Raw genomic sequence first — 18,219 nt, 5'->3', positions numbered from 1 at the left:
CCACTAATTCCAATTTGAAAATCCAGTCTAGGGACTGCCTGGTGGTCCAGTGGTTACGAATCTGCACTTTCACTGCAGGGAGCATGGGTTCGATCCCTGGTCAGGTAACTAAGATCCTGCATGCTGCCGTGCGATTCCCCCCCACCCCACCCATCCCCAATAAAGAAAATCCAGTCTCCCAGTGACTGGAACTATACATCCATGGCAGGAGAGGTCAGTTTATATTAGCATTGTGGACACCTAAAGGGTCACACCCTTTGGAATTGGAAGCAGAGGCCAAAATCTGCTATGGGTTTCTGGTTCTCTGATTCCTGGACCCCATAAGCAAAAACAACTAGTGTTTACTGAACTCTCACAGTGTGACAGGAATTATGGCAAATATTTACACAAATTATCTGATTTGAAACTTCCAACATGTACTACTATTATTATAGTTGTTTTATAAATAAGAAAATGCAGACTCAAAGAGTTATATTAAGTTAAGTAAGAGAGACACAACCTTACTCCCTTCTTTCATTTCCGAAAGAAATTTTGGTAAGTGCTTCTAGGGGGATTTGAATCCAGGTTGTCTCACAGCAAGCCCAAGCTTCTCTCTATAATATGACACTATTTTCTCTGCTAGTCACTTGTGCCATTGCCTGATTCATATAAGAGGTTGATGGAAGATTCAAGAGACACATCCATCTTCTGGTTTCCCAAGAGACACTCTGAAAAAACTTACTTTGGTTTCCCTCCTCTCCAATAATCATAGTTTGTTTACATATTAAATATGATGACAGCTCTCAGATCTACATGGCTCATTTTTGAGCCAGGGCTATATTGGATTTCGTTGGTATGGGTAGTTTACAACTACTAATAGTACCTTCTTCTGGCTCATATCAGCTCTGGTTTGGCTATTTTCAGTAAGCCAACAGCATTTATGGGTCTTGTGTACATGCCTTAATATTGCAATTATTGGTAGATGCCAGCTTCCAGAATATCTAGCACTTTGGATGATGGGCTAGGGCCTGTAAATTTCAGTCCCAGGCAATGATTCCTATCTGTGTAGGTGGCAGCAAGCAGAGTGATGGACCACATGAAACACACAGTTCTGAGAGTGGCTCAAGTCCAGATCCAATAAAAGCTTTCTTAGAAGCTCCCCTTTTCAAAATAACCCATAATTCTCAGAGGAGAGGAGTATGGCTATTTATAAAGCCAAAACAACAACAACTACAAAAAACCTCTCTCTGAGCAGATGAAACCTTCTGCCACAGAGGTAGAGCTCAAAACTAAAACACTGGCCAAGGAGCTATCACAGTGCACAGCCATCAGCCAATCTAAAGGCAGATCAGATGGCACACAAGACGGGGGACAGAGTCAAACCAGTAGAGTCAACTGGGCCCTTAGCTGTCAGAATGAAAAATATTTTGGTTCAGCTGAGAAACAGCATTAAGACCATAAAATATGATGGTTCATTTATGGTGGTTGTTGATAACTTTGTTTAAGGATCATGTGTGTGTGTCCTTACTTCTTTTCTGTGTGGGCCTCCTCTCTTCCCCATGCAATCACTGCTGCATGAACTCAAAATTTTTTCAGGCTGGAAATCTGAGTGGCTTGGCCTAGCATTCACTCTTTGTGCAGAGTAACGGTTTCATGAGGCAAAGGAACTGGGGCTGGGCATAAGCTCTGATCACACTTTCGTGGCTTCCACTGAAGATGCCTGTGCTGTCGATGCCTCCATTTCTAGGCGTTTGCATTTGTTTTCTAATTCCCACCTTATCTCTGCTGAACTGAGGGATTTGTTCACAACTCGACAGCTGAGACAAGGAAACACTGGGCTGTCAGAGGCCAGGTATAGGCGTGGCAGCAAGCATCCAGGTTCAGGATTCTAGGGGTCGCCTGTGGAGGTGGAAGACAGGCAGACTGAAAGTGAAAGTCAGGAGGGGGAAGACCAGTTACTGAGGCTGATGTGCCCTCCTGGCTTGAGACTACCCTTCCCCTTTGATGTCTGTAAAAGAAATGGCAGTACAACTATGTGATTTTTTTAAAGATTTTTTTTTTTAATGTGGATCATTTTTAAGGTCTTTACTGAATTTGCTACAATATTGTTTCTGTTTTATGTTTTGTGTAGTTTTTTTTTTTTTTTTTGGCTGCAAGGTATGTGGGATCTTAGCTCCCCTACCAGGGATAGAATGCAGTCCCCTCCTGCATTGGAAAGCGAAGTCTTAGCCCATGGACTGCCAGGGAAGTCCCACTACTACCATGCAGTGTTAACATCTAAGGCTGTGTGAGGACATGCCCCCTGGCCTCCCAGCACTAACCAAATCGGCAGGTGAAAAGATTGATCCAAGGGAAAGGTGCCTCAAAACCCTGCGTGGGTTTCTTTGAGCGGTTTGGGGACTTGCAAGGGGGCAGGGGAAAAATGATTGGGGACAAATCTGCATGTCACCTCAGCTTGCAGATTTACATTGATTTGCTTTTATTTTGATTTCATTTTGTAATGGCAAAAAACCCTTGAGTGGCTTCCTTGCTACTGCTGCTGCTGCTAAGTCGCTTCAGTCGTGTCCCACTCTGTGCGACCCCATAGACGGCAGCCCACCAGGCTCCCCCGTCCCTGGGATTCTCCAGGCAAGAACACTGGAGTGGATTGCCATTTTCTTCTCCAATGCATGAAAGTAAAAAGTGAAAGTGAAGTTGCTCAGTCGTGTCTGACCCTCAGCGACCCCATGGACTGCAGCCTACCAGGCTCCTCCATCCATGGGATTTTCCAGGCAAGAGTACTGGAGTGGGGTGCCATTGCCTTCTCCAGTGGCTTCCTTAATTAAGCAAATTAAGGCCAGATTGCACCTTTGTGCAAGAGAAAGAGCCTTTCAGGATCTTTTGTGTGATGTCTCTTTAGTGTCCCCTTGCCTACCACCCCCCACTCTCGCTGGGAAGAAAGGGAAGGGGACCTCATCTCTCCTCAAATACTTCAGGTTAAGGAAATCTGACCAAGTAGCTAGGTCTAACCACAGCCTCCTGGCAAGAAAGAACACTGCAGGCCCCAAGGAACAGCTCGATGTGACGGAAGGGGAGTCAGCCATTCAGGAGGATTTCTTTCCTCTGCTCCCCACTCTGCTTCTGGCTTGTGCATCTGCTGTTTTTGTTTGCCTTGGGATGCCAGGCACAACCTCAGTCCCTTCTTTGATTTCAAAAAGAAGTCTACTAATCTCTGCCCGCGTGCTCAGTTGCTCAGTAGTGTCTGACTCTTTGCAACCCCATGCCCTGTAGCCAACCAGGCTCCTCTGTCCATGGGATTTCCCAGGCAAGAATACTGGAGAGGGTTGCCATGCCCTCCTTCAGGGGATCTTCCTGACTCAGGGATGGAACCCACATCTCTTCCACTGACAAGCTGATTCTTCACTGCTGAGCCACCAGGGAAAGCCCTATTCATCTCTAGACTTCACTGATTTTGGGGGACGGTCCCAGGAAGGGGGTCCCAGCATGGAGGCTTCTGCCAAGTCCCTTGTGTTCTTCCTCTCCTCTCTCTTCTGCTCTTTTCTCACTCCTCCTCCTCCTAGATTGTGCTCCTGCCTCTCATGCAATTTCTTCTCACTCTATTAGACCATCTAGCAGGTCAATCATCTAGGTCTTAACAGAATTGAGAACGTTTCTTTCGTGTACCAGTAGCCATCCTCTTTAAAAGGAGATCAGGATTATAAATCACTTTATTTTTTGTGGGGTCATTCATCCTCATACTTTCCCATAAGACAGATGGAAAAATTGAGGTACAGCCACCTAGCAATCCAACAGTGTCACTCGGCTCCAGACGCAAGTCCTCTGTATACCAGCCTGCTTCTGTTTTCTTCAGAGCATGCTCTCTCTCTCTCTCTCTCTCTTTTTTTTTTTTGTAGAAGCTTTGCCAACTGTACATATTCCTTTTTTTCAGCTGTACATATTCTTTTTTTTCTTGGCTGTGCTTGGTCTTTGCTGTGGCATGCAGGCTACTCCTTGCAGAGTGCAGGCTTCTCTAGTGACCTGCGGGCTCCAGAGCTTACAGAGTCAGTAGCTGTGGTGTGTGGGGCTCTGTAGTAGTGGCACGTGGGCTTCGAATATTTGAGGCCTGAGGCTTAGTTGCCTCATGGTATTTGGAAACTTAGTTCCCCAACCAGGGATCAAACTCGTGTCCCCTGCACTGGCTGGCAGATTCTTAACCACTAGACCTTCAAGGATATCTCCTCAATTGTACATATTCTAATGTGAAACCTTTTATGGATGGTGGTAGATGATCTTGTTGCTATCCCCTAGGCTCCATGCTTCTCTAGAATCTCAAGAGAAAACACATCTCCTCAAAAGATAGGAGCTGTTAGAATGCAGCCAAAAACCCTTCCAGGATCCATGAGAGCTGTCCAACTTGTTTGGGGTGTGTTTCCCACTTTTCAAACCCCTCTTCAATGCTGGCTGAGAAGGGAGAAGTTGGGGAGAGGTGACTGGAAAAGGCAGAGAAACGAACTCTGTCCCTGAGGATCTTTTTAAAAGCCAAATAAACACATACTGTTGTTTAGTTGCTAAGGCTCAGACAGTAAAGAATCTGCCTGCAATGCAAGAAATGCTGGTTCCATCCCTGGGTTGAGAAGATCCCCTGGAGGAGGAAATGGTAACCTACTCCAATATTCTTGCCTGGGAAATCCCATGGGCAGAGGAGCCTGGCAGGCTACAGTCCATGGAGTCACAAAAGAGTTGGACACTACTGAGCGACTGAACAATGAAAGCAACAACAACCACCTCCTGCTGTGGTCCAGGCAGGCAACCCAATTCTGGGCTTGTTAGAGGAAAGACCTGTCCCTTCCCCTGGCGCAAAGAATGCCGGCCTCTGAATTCCATCTGCGGGGAGATGCAGCAGAGCTGGGGGAGGCCCAGAGCGATGGCGAATGCAGACTGTGGTCACGACACCTAGGAGATGCTATCAGAGACCTCTCGAGGTTTTGAAAGGGATACATTTAGAAAACCACAAATAAATGTGATTTTATGCAACAGAAAACAAATATATGAAGTTCATTATCCTCAAGAGTTAGTGTAAACTGAAAGTATGTGTAAATACCTTTCAAAAAGGGTTAGAAGCATTCATAAATTTATGCATAGCTGGTTACTAAGGGCAACTAGCATGTTTTCATAGGAAGCTGGAAACAGAAGATACTTTAGAGATCAGCTCATCTCTAGTACTCCCGCTCCCTGCCCAGCCTCTGCAGTGAGGGGCCATCAGAAAGGGGCCTCAGGGAGCCAAAGGCGGAACCAGATGGGAAATGGGTGATTCCTAGTGGTCTCCCAGGTAACCCCTATCCACCCTCAATCTTTTTCTTGAAAGTTAAGTTTTAGAGAGGAGAGAGGGAACAAACGGCTTGAACACCTCTATTTAGCTAGAGGAGCCATAGAGACTCCTTATGTGTGGGGCTTGGGGGATGGGCAGAGGGCAAACATGCAAAAGATGGAGAAGAAAAAGATCCTGTCTTGTCCTTGAAGAGATCATAGTGTAATAAGGAATGTAAGTAAGTGAGAAAATATTACGAGATTATGTACAACACAGTAGGGTATACCCTGGGGGCATAGAAAAGGGCTGAGTAACATGAACAAAAAAATGCGGAGTAGGGCAAACTGGCTTTCAGATGTGAGGGAACCTGAAGCAAGTGTCAGCATTTGGCGTAAATACACAGGGAATGGTTATCCCTGCCATTGTCTAGTCAAGCCTGCTGCTGCTGCTGCTAAGTCACTTCAGTCGTGTCCCACTCTGTGCGACCCCATAGACGGCAGCCCACCAGGCTCCCCCGTCCCTGGGATTCTCCAGGCAAGAACACTGGAGTGGGTTGCCATTTCCTTCTCCAATGCATGAAAGTGAAAAGTGAAAGTGAAGTCGCTCAGTCGTGTCCGACCTTCAGCGACCCCATGGACTGCAGCCCACCAGGCTCTGCCATCCATGGGATTTTCCAGGCAAGAGTACTGGAGTGAGGTGCCATTGCCTTCTCCGCTAGTCAAGCCTAGACTCCATTTATTTATTTATTATCATAATATGGTAAACACTTTTTAATTCTTAATTTTTGGCTGTGTTGCACAGGCACCATGTGGGATCTTAGTTCCCCGACCAGGGATGGAACCCACACCCCCTGCATTTGGAAGCCTGGAGTCCTAACCACTGGACCACCAGGGAAGTCCCCAGACTCCATTTTAGAGCTCATGGTTCTTGAGAAACAATGGGAATGGTGCCCCCTGGAGTTGCCCATCTCAGCAACCCTCCTCAAAAATCAGCTACAGTGACTTCCCCCATTTCCAGGTGAGGAAATGGAGGCCTGGAGACATGACTGAATGAACTACTTGGGGCACACAGCTATTTCATGTCAGAGGGGGCTCCATCTCACTTTTACCATATTGCCTTGCCAAGGAGGGTGGGCTTTCAAAGGCAGCCTGACCCTCTCACAACACACGCTTCCTTGAGACCCCTCTTCCAGCAGGGCCACCATTAGCCTATTCACATTAGAATGAAGTGTTTCATTGATTAGAATTAGAAACCCTTCATTTTTATGAATGAGAAAAGGATATCTCTTCTCCTAGGCAGGCGCAGATCCTCACAGGGTGCTCAGCTTGGCGAAGGGAGCTTGAGTTAAGCTTCAGCTCTCACCTGCTTCCTCAGGTGGGTGTCCTGCCCCAGACACCCTGCCCCACCCTACCTGGTAGCCCTGCCCAAGAGGAACATGAGTCCTGGGCTGTGAAGCAACCCCAGAAAGTGTCTGTCCTTGTAAAGACCCTGCTCCTCCGGAGCCAATCCCTCCCCTCCCAGACCCCCAGCCTCCAGGTGACGGCATTTCAGTGATGGAAGACATCAGCCCTGTCAAGTTGCTCTCATATTTTGAAGTCTGGAAAGCTGGCATGGACTCCCTCAGGCTATAAGACAGTTCATACACATAAGATGTTACTATCTTACTATTAAATAAACCGTACAACAATTAAGTCTCATTTGAAAAAATGAATCAGCTTCCTTCACGTGGCTGGAAGTTCTCAAATGAGGTGCCAAACTTCATGCTTAGTGCCTGTTGAATAAACAGCCCACTCAGCTGACTTTCTTCTAGCAGCGCCTCTCAGCTTTGAAATTCCAGTCACCTCCCAAGTCAGGTGGGGCCTCAGCTGTGGAGAGCAACCAGCCTCCTCTTCCTATAATTCTCTGTGGGCTGTGGGACCAGAGTGTAGATCTCATCCCCTCCCCTCTGGCCCATGCAACTTGTCTCCCTCCTAAACCATCTGTCAATATTATGATCGATTAAGCACGATACTGGAGCTTCGCCCTTGGCTCAGTAGTAAAGAATCTGCCCGAGATGCATAAGACGCAGGAGACTGGGTTCAATCCCTAGGTGAGGAAGGTCCCCTGGAGAAGGGCGTGGCAACCCACACCAGTATTCTTGCATGGAGAATCCCACAGGAAAAGAGCCTGGAGGGCTACAGTCCATGGGGTTGCAAAGAGTCGGACATGACTGAAGCGACTGAGCATGCACACAAGCACGACCCCAGAAACTCCTGAGCCCGCACACTCCTCTTTCTATTGTTCCTCAATTTCCTAGGACCCAGAAGATAAGATTGGGCGGGAAGCCTGGGGGATAATTTCCCCACTGGCCCCACCACTCACTAGTGCTTGCAGTTCTCCCAGGAGTCTAATTGCTTCCTAACATGTGACTCCAAGAATCTCTAGGTAATTGCACAGAGCTCTGATAAGGAGAACACACAGCACCAGTCACTCAAACTGCAGGGTGAATGCGTTTGTCCTATCTTTTCCCACTGAGACAGAAGGATATGTGAATCAAGCAACATGTGGATATCTTACACTTTAATGGAATGCATATACTCCACCAAAGGTAGCTGTGAAAGAAGTTCCAGTTCCTCATTAGCTATTTTCCTTTCTCTTTACTCCTTCCTCCCTTCTTCCCTCCCTCCCCCCCCCCCTTCTTTCCATTTGGGAAGCTATAATAAAAGTATTTATTATGGGGTAGATTCTTTCAACAGGCCTAGTTTAACTGTCAGATCATAGTTTAGTGGAACTTCAGTGGGAGAAACGGGAAAGCCTGTGAAAGTCCGAGGGGTTCCTGTTCTTATCTGAGACTATCCCATGGGATTGAGCTGCCATGTAAAACTTGGAATAGAGTAGGGGTGAAGCACATGCTGCTGGTTTTAGTGGGAGGAGGGTTTTTGCAATTCTTTTGGAGCCTAACTCCCTTTAATCATCAACCTTCATCTCCTGGGCAATGTCAGGACCTTCTGTCTCCTCACTTGTCCCTTCCAGAACTGTTTCTCTCACATTCCCTCCACTTTTAAAAATTAATTGACTGGGCTTCCCTGGTGACTCAGAAAGTGGAGAATCTGCCTGCAATGTGGGAGATGAAAGAGACCGGGGTTCAATCCCTGGGTTGGGAAGATCCCCTGGAGAAGGAAAAGGCTACCCACTCTAGTATTCTTGCCTGAAGAATTCCATGGACAGAGGAGCCTGGTGGGCTACAGTCCATAGAGGGTCAGACACGATTGAGCAACTAACACTTTCACATCTTTTAGAGCAGTTTTAGGTTTATAGAAAAATGGAGCAGAGAGCACATATGCCCCCTCTCCCTCTGCACGCAATTACCTCTATTATTAAATCTTGAATTAGTGTGCTACTTTAGTTTTAATCGATGAACCAATATATTCTTATTAAAGTCTGTAGCTTATATTAGGGTTCACTCTGTGTACTGTACAGCTCTATGCATTTTAACAAATGTATAATGACATGTACCCACCATTACAGGATCATAGAGAATAATTTAAGTGCCCTACAGATCCCCTGGGTTCTACCTATTCATGTCTCTCCTTTAGCCCCAGCCCCTGGCAACCACTAATTTTCCTACTCTCTATAGTTTTGCCTTTTTAAGAATGTGATATAGTTGGAATTATGTAGTATATAGCCTTTTCAGACTGGCTTCTTAGCGATATGTGTTAAGTGATATCTGGGTCTTTTCATGCTCATCTTCTTTCATTGCTGAATAATATTCCATCATCTAGATGTACCAGATTTTATTAACTTACCTTTTGGAAGGTATCTTGATTACTTCTAGGTTTTGCAATTATAAAGAAAGTTGCAATAGACACTGTGTGCAGGTTTTTGTGTGGATCTAAGTTTCCAAATCATTAAAAAAATACTAAGAAGTGTGGTGGCTGGATTATACAGTAAGACTATGTTTAGTTTTGTGAGAAAGTGCCAAATTGTCTTCCAAAGTGGCTGAACCATTTTGCCTTCCCACCAGCAGTAAATGGAAGTTCCTGTTGCTCCATAGCCTTCTTGCCAGCATTTGGTGGTATTAATGTTCTGGAGTTTAGCCATCCTAATAGGTATGCAGTAAGTGGCAACTCATTGTTGTTTTAATTTGCAATTCCCTAATGACAGGATGTTGAGCATCTTTTCATATGCCAACTTGCCATCTATATCTCTCCTTTGGTGAGGTTTCTTTCACCCGTTTTTAAGTTAGGTTGTTTCCTAAGTTTTAAGGATTTTCCTATATTTGAATATGAATCCTTTACCTCTTAGGTGTTTTGGAAATACTTTCCCTAGTTTGTGGCTTGTCTTTTTATTCTCTGCAGTTTCTTTAACACGGAAGATGTTTTTAATTTTAATGAAGTCCAACTTACTATTTTTTTCTTTCATGGACCATGCTTTTAGTATTGTATCTAAAAAGTCATTACCAAACCCAAGGTCACCCACATTTTCTCTTATGTTACCTACTAGAATTTTTATAGTTCTGCCCTTTACATAAAGGTCTGAGATCCATTTTGAATTAATTTTTGTGAAAAGTATAAAGTCAGTGTCTATGCTCTTTTTCTCTCTTTTTTCTTTTGGTTGTGGAGGTATGTTTAGTTGTTCCGGCACCATTTGTTGAAAGGACTATTCCTTCCTCATTGAATTGCTTTTATCTTTTGGCAAAGATCAGTTAGCTATATTTGTGTGGGTCTATTTCTTTTTTTCTTCCAGCTTTATTGAGATACAAGTGGCATACAGAACACTGTATTAGTGTAAGGTGTACTGTAAGGCTCAGAGAACTGCACTCTGAAAAGGACACTCAGGGACAGCCTCAAGTGGACTGACAAAGTTTCTTATCCAATGGTGTAGTTTTATAATTTTCAGGGAATAGAGTATAAGGCTGACTTGCACGTAGCCATTCCAGATAAACATCAAAGCATTTAAACATAAAACACAGTTCCCACCACCCAAGCCATAACATAGCTTTGGCGAAACTCTAAAGGGAGTCTTATCATGAAACAATAGTCCTTGCTCTCAGAAACAGGTGGTCAGAAGGAAGCCTTCGAACGCCTCAAGGCCGGGCATACAACCCTTCGTTATCCGTTCCCAGCCTCAGGCACTCGGTGAACGCTCATAACCCTTTGTTATGCTCCTTCCAGCTTCCAACCTTCATTAAGAGTGGAGCAAATACATTTTCAGTATTTGCTCAAAGCCTTCCAGCTCCTCCACAGTGTACAGCATAGTAATTTAACATATATACAACATGAAATGACTACCACAAATATGTCTGTGGTAATTTAATATGTTTAGTGAACATTAATCATTTCATATACATACAAAATTAGGGAAAACAGAAAAAAATTTCTTTTGATGAAAACTTAGAATTTACTCTTTTAACAACTTTCCTATATAACATACAGCAGTGTTAATTATATTTATCATGTTGTACACATCCCTAATACTTATTTATAAGGGTAAATTTGACCTGTTGCCTGCCTTCATCCAATTCCCCTTCCCTCCTCCTCTGCCTCTGGTAGCTCTAAATCTGATCTCTTTTTCTGTAGGTTTCCTTGTATGTTTGTTTTTGAAGTATAATTTACCTACAACACTATGCTAGTTCCTGTGATAGAACAGAAGTGAAAGTCGCTCAGTCGTGTCCGACTCTTTGTGACCTGATGGACTACACAGTCCATGGAATTCTCCAGGCCAGAATACTGGGGTGGGTAGCCTTTCCCTTCTCCAAGGGATCTTCCCAATCCAAGGATTGAACCCAGGTCTCCCGCATTGCAGGCGGATTCTTTACCAGCTGAGCCACAAGGGAAGTAAATTGATATTTCTATACATTTCAAAGTGATCGCCACAAGTCTTGTTACCACCTGTCATCATCAAATTTATTGACTAATTATTGACTATATTCCCACCCTGTGCACTTCATATCCATGACTCATTTATTCTGAAACTGGAATTTTGTGCCTCTTATTCTCCCTTGCCTATTTCCCTCCTCTCCCCAGCCTGTGTGAATCTACATCTGGGTGCTCTGTTTTGTTATATTAATTGTCGGCTCCTTTTCCAATACCACATCATCTTGATTATAGTAGGTCTTGCAGTTGGAGTGTGTCAGTCTTTTGACTTTCTTCTTCACCTTTGTCTTCATAATTGTGTTGTTTATACTGGGTCTTATGCTTTTGCATATAAGTTTTAGAATCAGTTTGTCTATATCCACAAAGTAATGCTCTGGGAAGTTGGTTGGGATTGAGTTCAATCTATAGATCAAATTGGGAAGATCTTTGCATCTATGCTTATGAGAGATGCTGGTTTGTACTTTTCCTTTCTTGTAATATCTTTATTTGGGTTTAATATTACGGTAATGCTGGCTTCATAGGACAAGTTAGGAGGGCTTCCCTGTGCTTTTTTCCCCTGAAACACATTGTAGAGAATTGATATAATTTATTCTTTAAATGTTTGGTAGAATTCACCAGTGAAACCATCTGGGCCTGTGCTTTCTCTTTTGGAAGGTTATTAATTATTGATTCAATTTCTTTAGTTGATATGGGCCTTTTCAGATTATCTATTTCACCTTGTCTGAGTTTTGGTAACTGTGTCTTTCAAGGCATTGGTATATTTCATCTGAGTAATCAAATTGGTGGACATGGAGTTGTTGATAATATTCTTTTGTTTTCTTTTTAATTTCCATGGAATTCCCTCTACTTTTAACCCACTCATTTATTTAAAAATTACATGTTGAGCATTTACTATTAAAAAAAAAGAATTCAGCATACACATATTGAATGCCTATTAAATGCCAGGTACTGTGCTAACGCTGGGTCTTCCCCAGTGGCTCAGTGGTAAAGAATCCACCTACAATGCAGATGAGATGTGGGTTCATTCCTGGGTTGGGAAGATCCCCTGGAGGAGAGCATGGCAACTCGCTCCAGAATTCTTGCCTGGAGAATTCCATGGATAGAGGAGAATGGCACACTACAGTCCATGGGGTTGCAGGGTTAGACATGACTGAAGTGACTTAGCACTCACACATGTGCTAAGGCTAGGGGTAGGGATAGTATGGCATTGTCCTCTTGGAACTTACATTCTAGTGAGGAAGACTGAGTTTGAATAAACAAACGTGTCAAACAATCGCAATTGTGTGTGTGTGTGTGTGTGTGTGTTTCTGTCACTTGGTCATGTCTGACTCTTCGGGATCCCATGGACTGTAGCTCACCAGGTCCCAGGCTCCTCTGTCCATGGAATCCTCCAGGCAAAAATACTGGAAAGGGTTGCCATTCCCTTCTCCAGTGGATTTTCCTGACCCATGGATTGAACCCAGGTCTTCTGCATCGCAGGCAGACTCTTTACCATCTGAGACACCAGGGATATCCAATTGCAACTGTAGTAGATGCTAAAGAAGGAAACAGAGAGAGAAGTTCTCTCTGGTGGCCAGGAAAACCTCTCTAAAGAGGTGACATTTTAGCTGTGAACTAAAAACTGAGAAGGATCCAGCCTTGAGAGAAGCCTAGGAAAGAGCCCTGCAGGCAAAAGGAGCCACATGTGTGAAGACCCTCAAGAGAAGGAAGAGCTCAGCACATAGGAGCATAGTGAGCAAGGGGGACAGAAGAAGTCTGAGAGGTAGGCAGAGGGTTGATCCTGGAGGACCTTATGAGTCATGGGAAGGAGTTTGGATTTTCTTTTAAGTGAAATGAGAAGCTTTTGAAGGATTTTAAGCAGGAGAGTGACATGATCTGATTTACATTTTTAAAAGATCACTCTGATCTTTCCTTACTGCTGTGAAGAAAATAGAATGGAAGGAAACAAGAGTAAACAAGAAGGGAAACCAGATAGAAGCTATGGTGATTGTCTTCCCAGGTGGTACTAGTGGTAAAGAACCCACATGCCAAGGCAGATGGACATGTAAGAGATGCAGGTTAGAACCCTGGGTGGGGAAGATCTCCTGGAGGAGGGCACAGCAACCCACAGTATTCTTGCCTGGAGAATCCCATGGACAGAGGAGCCTGGCGGGCTAAGGTTCATACAGTCACAAAGAGTCAGACACGACTGAAGTGACTTAGCACACGTACACATGGTGACGGTCTAGGCAGGAGGAGCTGGATGCCTGGACTTGAACACAGAGGGTGGTGACAGTTGAAATGGGGAGACGTAAAAATGAATGAATATGGGAATCTATTTTGCTAAGCACAGAACTGGACATCACACACTGAATTAGCTGAGTGATCTGCCTGCCTCTGTCCAGCCACAGAAGGGTACCTTTCTCTCCTTCCAGTTTGAGGATTTCTTCCTCAAGAACCCCAGGCCTTGCTCAGGAGCCACAGAGTCACCATATTGGTTCCTCATTTTATCCTTATAATCCCTGGGAGTGACTATAAGAGTTCCCTAGGTCTATCAATGATATATGTTCAGAGGTCCACTATTTTTATCTCAAACAGGTGTTTCTACATTCTGGGCACATTCCAAATAGTGCAGCCCCTGAGGATCACTGTTCTCATTTCTCCCAGGTGGGTGACATTTAGAATGATGATTGTTCAGCAGCACTCAGACTTCTACTAAATGGTATGACAGAAGGAAGAACTTTGACTATCAGCATGATTAGACAGTGGAATGGATTGCCAGAGGAGGTTATGAAGGTTCCTCCAGCCAGACAAGCTGCTGAAATATGAAGACATTATGTATCAACGTGAGTAGCATCTTTATATTCTAAGGGTGGGTAGAGAAAGCAATTCAAGGGACAATGGGAGGTAAGGTGGACACGGTCAGTGCTAGGTCATGGGTGGCTGCCAAACAACACAAGCTGGGACTGACAGCCAGGCTGGGCCAGCAGGTGAATAGGGGAACTAGAATGAATGCCCAGGGAGCTAGTTGCCATGAGTTATGAGGTTGAAGCCAAGGTCTGAATCCAGGGTGTAAAAACCAAACTGGAGGACACAGACAAGGTCTGGAGTCTGAATAGACAGTGAGAGGAATCCTGCAGAGGTCCAAATCAGGCGGAAGGCGGTGTCAGGAGAACCCTGGTTTAATGGCAGTATTGGTCTGTGACTGGCCTTCAAGCCAAGAAGAAGGAAATTGGTGGAGATAAAATCCAATCATGACATGTATCTCCTGAATCAGAAAAGCTAGGTGGGGCCACATCGCAGCTCAGCCAAGGATGTGCTGGTGGATCTGGAAACTGGGGCCCGTTTGCCCTCTGCCCTGTTTTTAATATTTATTTATTTTTTGGGCTGTGGCAGTTCTTAGTTGTGGCACATGGGATCTTGCGCTGTGGCACACAGACTCTAACTGTGGTGCCAGGGCTCAGTAGTTGCAGTGCACGGGCTTAGCTGCATGTGGGATCTGAGTTCCCAGACCAGGGATCAAACTCACGACCCCAGCACTGCAAGGCAGATTCTTAGCTTAGCTACCGTTTCTTCTATTTATTTACTTTTGGTTGTGCTGGGTCTTCACTGTTGTGTGTGGGTTTTGTCTAGTTGAGGCGAGCATGGGCTACTCTTCATTTCAGTGCACAAGGTGGCTTCTCTTGTTGTGGAGCACAGGCTCCATCCAGGTGCACAAGCTTCAGTAGCTGCGGCACACAGACTCAGTAGTTGTGGCACACAGGCTTTCTTGAACCAGGGATCAACTCCTTGTCCCCTGCACTGGCAGGCAGATTCTTAACCACTGGACCAGCAGGGAAATCCCTCTCTGCCCTGTTTGGAAGCTTCCCAGAGAGAGGCAGTTTCACAGGTTTTGTGACTCCAGCACAATACTACAGGCTCTAGGGGGTGACGTATCACTAGGTGATCTACTGTCTCTATTCCTTCCTTTTCTGTGGTCTGTGGAAATCCTTCTGACCTGGCTAAGAGATTGGAAGAGAAATCAAGTTCACAATATAATCACAAAAAGGAATTTCTGTGACTCTGCCCTTGCCTGTATTTGCCCTCTTCAAAGCCTTTCATTAATCCAACTATTTCTGCTAGTTTCCCAGATGTCTGTCACATAGGTTCATTAACAAAATCCTTTCACCTCCCCAGTAGCTTCCACCATTTCCTCCATTCTTTCTCTAGCTCCCTGGGGTGATCATCTGCTGCCAAGGCTTCTGATGCCCTTAACAAAGGCATTGATGCATTGAGGTGGCTGCTGCTGCTGTCACAAAGCTGCTTCCCACCCAACTGGAACTACTAAAGCCAATGCTTCTGATGTGCCCTGTGTATTCAATGCCCCATAGAGATTTTAGTGAAATAGTCTTTTAAATTGGTACTTACTCTTACAAAGCCCTCTCTACTTAGGACTCAGGTATGAGTCCTGGGAGCTGGATCAGAAGATAACCAGGGTAGTGGCCCTCTGGTAGGCTTTGTATTGTTGTTATTTGGTTTTTGGTCTCTCCAGCAAGCTTTCCCACTCCCCTTCAACTGGTTGTAGCCTCTACTCCTGGCCTCAGGGAGGAGTATGTGAACTAGAGCTGGTCAATCACAGAATACCCATTCTCCTAGAGATAGTGATTGGATGAAATGATGGACACATGACCAAAAAAAGGCCAATCAGAAATGTTGCCTGGGACAGGCCTATGGACTCTGGGAGACAGAAGCTCTCTGTGCTTGGCTTTGTCTGCTGAAAGCCATGTTTCCTACAATGTGGAGAAGACCAGTATACAAGAAAGGATGAAATAAATGGGGAACGAGAAGCAGAGATAAGGAGAGAGAAAACATAGAGTGTTCTGACAATGTTGAGTCTCCAATCCTGGTTCCTTTGAACATCCCACTCTCTTTCATAGCTTTTTGAACCAAAGCAATCTTTTTTTTTCTTCTTAAAGTGGGTTGACTTGGGTTTCTGTTACTTCTTCCTTTTAAATTAATTACAACTTGAGACTTATATTCAAAATCTTTCCTGTCCCTCAACTCTGAGGACTAGGGGGAATCTTAGATGTTCACTCTTTCTTCCATTAGGATGACATCTTTCCCCAGAAGCTCTTTGGGCTTCTAAACACATAGTTTCTCAGTGGACCCACCTTCTAGACTCTCCATACAGAACAATACATATGTGAATTGAAGGGTGAATCCAAGTGAGGCTGCTAAAATAGGCCCCTTTCACATAATCATTCACTCATTTTTAACAAATATTTATTGAGCTCTGAGTATGTGCCAGACAGTGTTCTAGGAGCTGAGAATATAGAAATGAGTAAAACAGATGACATTTCTACCCTCATAAAGCTTGTATTCTGATGATAATTAGATGACAAACAATTACACATATAATTACATATCATTAATATGAAGAAAGATAGAGCAGGTTAATAAGATAGGAAGTGATGGGGTACAGTGATATTTTGGAGAGTAGGGGCAGGGGAGGCCCTCCAAGGACTGAACAGTCCTGAATAAAATAAAGACATGAGTCATGTGGAATTTAGGAGAAATATATTTTAAGTTAGGGAGACAGAGAGTGCAAAGGCCTGGAGGTGTTTGACACGTTTGAAAACAGCAAAGGAGGCCACCAAAGTAAGGTGAGTTAAAAGGAGAGGTGGTAGGAAATGAGGCCAGAGGTAGCCAAGGGCCAATCTGCAGCAGGCCTTGGAGGCTGGGATAAGAACTTTGTACTTTTCCCTAATTGTGATGGAAAGCTATTAGAGTGTTTTGATCTGGGGATTGACAATATCAGATTGACCTTTTACAAGCATCCCTCTGGCTGTGGTGGAGAAAATGGATTGTACGGGGTGAAGCAGGGAGACAAGACAGGAGATTACTGTGTGAGTCCAACTAAGAGATGATGGAGGTGTCAACTAGGGTGGCAGCAGAGGAGGCATTGAAAGTAGATGTATTCAGCATCTGTTTTAAAGGCAAAGCCAGTTAAAGTGAATCAGATGCGCTGATGAATTGGATGTGGAATGTGAGAGAGGGTTAAGGATGACTCTGAGTCTTTCAGCTTGAGCAACTAGGTGAATCGAGATGACATTTATTGAGATGGGGAAGAGTGGGAGAGTCACGGGTTCAAGGATCAGAGAAATCCTGAGTTGAGTTTGGGACTTTTAAAATTTGAAATGCCTATTAGATGTCTAAATGCCGAGGTGAAGAAGTTTGTACCAAGGAAATACATATCAAACAAAGGGGTACAAAGTGTATGGATGGAAAGCGGGAGTTCCTGAGAAGCAAGAAGGATTCCAACGACACCTAGGCAGAGCACATCACACTGTCAAAAACGGAAAGAGCTGATACATTTTTTTTTTCTCATTATTTCCCCAACCAGTACCTGGCAAATTTCCAAACCATATTAATTGGAGTGGGTTTTGTTACTGGAAGGAAACCTATGACAAACCTAGACAGCATATTAAAAAGCAGGGACATCACTTTGCTGACAAAGGTCCATCTAGTCAAAGCTATGGTTTTTCCAGTACTCATGTATGGATGTGAGAGTTGGACCATAAAGAAGGGTGAGCACCAAAGAATTGATGTTTTTGAACTGTGGTGCTGGAGAAGACTCTTGAGAGTCCCTCGGACAGCAAGGAGACCGAACCAGTCAATCCTAAAGGAGATCAGTCCTGAATATTCATTGGAAGGACTGATGCTGAGGCTGAAGGTCCAATTCTGTGGCCACCTGATACAAAGAGCTGACTCATTGGAAAAGACCCTGATGCGGGGGAAGATTGAGGGCAGGAGGAGAAGTGGGTGGCAGAGAATGAGAAGGTTGGATGGCATCACCGACTCAATGGACATGAGTTTGAGCAAAGCCCAGGAGATAGTACAGGACAGAGGAGTTTGGCGTGCTGCAGTCCAAGGGGTCAAAAAGAGCTGGACACAACCTAGTAACTGAACAACAATTGTTACTGTAAATCAAGGTAGGTAAATGAACAATGAACTTTGGCCACCTCATGCGAAGAGTTGACTCATTGGAAAAGACTCTGATGCTGGGAAGGATTGGGGGCAGGAGGAGAAGGGGACGACAGAGGATGAGATGGCTGGATGGCATGAACTCCGGGAGCTGAT

Source organism: Budorcas taxicolor, chromosome X (assembly GCF_023091745.1).
Source record: "Budorcas taxicolor isolate Tak-1 chromosome X, Takin1.1, whole genome shotgun sequence".
NCBI classification, from domain to species: Eukaryota; Metazoa; Chordata; class Mammalia; order Artiodactyla; family Bovidae; genus Budorcas; species Budorcas taxicolor.
The sequence above is the reverse complement of the archived record's forward strand: the minus strand, read 5'-3'. Positions refer to the sequence as shown.